At 39.3% G+C, this 3,954-nt stretch overlaps 1 long non-coding RNA gene across 1 annotated transcript; it reads right to left on the reverse strand.

The window, feature by feature from the left end:
- Nucleotides 1–339: 339 nt before the first annotated feature.
- Nucleotides 340–3,015, reverse strand: LOC147755280 (uncharacterized). The gene is made up of 3 exons (XR_015328808.1): nt 2,881–3,015; nt 1,971–2,306; nt 340–747 (listed from the first exon to the last, which is right to left on the reverse strand). It is a non-coding gene; the product is annotated as an uncharacterized LOC147755280 (long non-coding RNA).
- Nucleotides 3,016–3,954: the final 939 nt, after the last annotated feature.

Here is a 3,954-nt window from a genome sequence, read left to right on the forward strand (position 1 = left end):
TAAGCTCATCAATAAATATTTTCATATAAAGAGTAAGCTTGCAAAGCGTATAAAATTAGTTACGCTGTACATATGTATATATATATATATATATATATATATATATATAGGCATGTTGAACATAATTGTGTTAAATTTAAAAATTATTTGCGGAAGTCAACATGTATGTAAACTGAATAATCGTTCTAGAAGGCCACGTTTATGAGGGGTATCCACTTCTGATAAAACAAGTTACAGCAGAGATCGCTTGTGTCTATTCGCTCATTCATTGTTAATAGACACTTAGTGAAGCGTAATTAGAACGCATGTATACGTGTAAACGTGTACGAAGCTGCCTTTACTTGACCATAGTTAGCACAAATCACGGAAAATTACATCATAGAAATGTTTTATCCCAAGACCGGGGCGCTCGTCTTTGCCCACATTCACCTCTCCACTTCCAAGCAAACTTTTCCAGGCGGCTGCACCGCAGTGGAAGCACACGCAATGATTTTTCTCTCTCGCCTTGTCATCCATCCTAGTTTTTCTGGAACTCGATGGCCTGTTGGTTAGGATTTAGGACTGTAGGCATATATATATATATATACAGGCATAATTCAAAGCAAATTTTAACTTGGACTTTCCACAGCGGTTTCTCTATGAAGCGTCGCTGAGACCGTTGGTGAGATTTGGAGAAAGTTCAAAGGAATGAACCTTTTGATGCAATTGTTCCGTGAATACAGCCACGATTTGTCGGCAGTAGAATGCCTGTAGCATAAAAAAAACGACAATGATGCTTTATGCTGAATGGAGAAACCACCTTGTTTTGTTAAAATGGGAAGTTATCCTATAATATAAAATTAATTAGTATATATACGTATTATCTTCTTTAGTTACCTCTTCAGAAAAAGTAAGGTTCACGATAAAGTGTGCTAAACTAATTTGTCGACAAGTGCAAAGCTTATCTACTACACTTCTTTCTATCCAAAAAAGTCTGGAATCTACATTACTTCAAAGACTTTTTAGTTTTACTTCTTTAGTTCGTAATTAAGAAAATGCCTTTTTTTCAGTAAAAAAATGCCTTCTTGATTCAGACTGTGGCCACAATTCGTATGTCAAATAAGCAGATCATAATTATTTTTTTTTTCTAAATTTTTAGCAAATTTTAAATATCTCGGCTTAAACCTCATTTTTTAGAAATTCGAAAATGAACCTAATATTTTTATTTCTTCTCGAGAACTTTTTAATTCAAGTATTATTTATTTCGACGTTATAAAGTATTACACTTCGAGGCGTAAACATAGATAATACAGTCCTGGCCGAAAACTCGACACAGCATGATCTCAATATGGCTGCAATATATACAAGTACGTGTTAAAGACTTCGTTTATGTCTCCAATTGGTCGACAACTTCCAAAGCCGGTAGGCGCAATAATGATACTGTTCTACCATGGGCTTTTTCATCGATATTATAATGTGTGTCTGCTTGGCCAGGTAGAAGGTCCTTCTTTTATGACCTTCGTTTCCATAAAAGCGACACAGGAGTAGCGGCCCAGTGACGATGCAGTTACTGACGGTAATGGGGGATGACGGCGGTCAAACGAGGAGCAAGATCGTCCAGGATTGGAGGTCTAGCGGACGAGAAAAAGCCAAGGAAAAGGGCGAGCGAATCCGAACATTAGTGACATTAATAACATCAGCACACACGACCACGGGAGAACGAAAGGGAAAAGTGATGCAGCATGGCGTGGGAGCCAGAGCCGCCCAGCAGCACCCAGTGTTCTCTACAGAGACCGACCCAGTGTGTTACTGTCGCTGCGAACGACGGGGGCCTCCGTTCGCTAGAACCATACCAGCGGTAACTAAAATCGACATGGCGCTGGCCACATACCTACGTACACGTTACGACAGAGACCCGAGGGCCAGGAGTAGCAAGTCTAGTGGCTGAAGGCGCAACGGCAAGCGGCACGTACTGATTGCTAGTTACAAACCGATATCGTAATGGATTACAGGAGTATTTGGGCTTTTTCTTCGCCAAAAGCCGCTATCTTGATGCTGGACCGCCAAATTGGCCTTGCGGAATCGAGGGGGAAGGTTCACGGTAGGACGAAAGTGTAGCGAGGATAGCGAAAAACTGAGGTTCAGTTTGTATTGGACCTTGACAGCTGGTAGACGATAAACCGTAGACCACGAACGACGGAACGAGCATGGAGCACGTCGAAGGCTTAGCAGCAGAAGGCCTTGCCAACACACCTGCGCTGAAACAAAGCTGACGAATGAAGAAAGATATCGGTTTCCATTGCTCCTGTGTTTATCCCGGGCCTTGACTGAAACGTAAGAAGACGGAACATATCGAATCATATACATGAACTTAGTTAGGTGCTGCGTACTCCAGTTGTCATATTCTGGTTTGTTGGTCGGCCAGTTCGCTGAACTAGCTTTACGGCAGCGTCGGCGGTAACGATCATGGGTTATATAACAAATTTTCAAGATGCAAGCGAAGTAATCCAATAGGAACAAAATATGTAAGCCAGACTGTATAACTTGAACAAAACATATTTATACTACTTGATACTGCTAGTTTCGCGGAAGGGAAAATAAATATGACTGAAGTAGGCGTTTCACAAAACGGTTCTATATTTGCTTTAATGGTCCAGAAATAGGTGGATATAGAAATTATCATGATATCCTTTTCCCAAGGGTGTTTAACAAGTTACTGTCATTCAAATTTTTGCTATATCCTGTTTCTCCTCCTACGAGCTCTTAATCCTAGATCATCGAAGTGAAATAAAAAAAAACCCGCCTAGCACAGATCTTTGTCAACATTTTACCAATAAAATCACTTAAATTTATATATACATTATATTGATCGAAACAGAGATGTTTTTCGTTTGTACTTACGTTCCTTAATAGTATACACGGGTATACAGACACAACGAAGTCCGGTAATAATGTGAATTCCGAAAGGCGGTGGCCAACTCCGTAGTGGTAACTAACTCAATAGTTCCGCTACCGCTGATTATATAAGTACTAGCCTTGAGCAGTGTATTCAAATGGCGGCAAAACAAAAATTAAAGATTTCGAAATCGATCTGTAATGATGTTTCCCTTTTTGAATCATTAGGCAAATCATGGGCTGGAACTAATTCCACTAATTAATGGACCTTGTCGCTATAATGGTGCGATATTGGATCATGATAGTAGCAGCCATCTCGAATGCTGCCTATGTTTGTGTACTATATGTAGCGTCCTATATGTAGCCTTCCGTCTCAAATATAGTATCATTGATTTTGTGCAGTGATTCACTTTAGTCAGAAACTCGTGACAAATAAGGTTCATTAGATATAAGCAAGCAGAAAATTTAATATGAAAAAAAATTGTCGCTTGATAAAATGTCGTTGGCAGTCCTATTTCTTCTTGCCAAAAACAGAGCTATAAAGCATATATTTCACTTACAGTGACATCCTTTCGCCGTATGCCGCATGCCCTTTTAACTGAGGCATAGCTAATAGTTCGTTATCCGCAACTACTGAGCTCTTTACGAGCAGGTATAAAGTTTTATTTAAAAAAAAGTGCTACCTGAAAATTGCTAAGTATATCCTACAGTGGTAACGTGAGCCGTTTTACTATGTAAAAATTAATTATTAGCGCAGTGAAATCTTAAGACAGAAGCAGAGTCCTAAAATTCCGTGCATGACGCGAAAAATTACTTCTGTTAAAAAAATTTTATCCAAATTTTAAGCATGTACGAAATATAATTAAACCATTATACGAATTACTTCTAAAAACTTCTAAGTGACTCGAAAACACGTAGTATCCAGTGTCGATAGAGTCTATTACGGTGCTACGTATGGGAAATCGGAATGACGACTGACATCCTTCGAGTTAAGTGGATCGATGTAGGTGAATAGAGGTGCGCGCTAATTAAATCTCATTTAAGCCAGCGTAAAGAGCAGTAATTTATAATGTGTGTACG

The sequence above is a fragment of the Varroa destructor genome, unplaced genomic scaffold, assembly GCF_002443255.2.
Source record: "Varroa destructor unplaced genomic scaffold, Vdes_3.0 BEIS01000005.1, whole genome shotgun sequence".
Taxonomy (NCBI): domain Eukaryota; kingdom Metazoa; phylum Arthropoda; class Arachnida; order Mesostigmata; family Varroidae; genus Varroa; species Varroa destructor.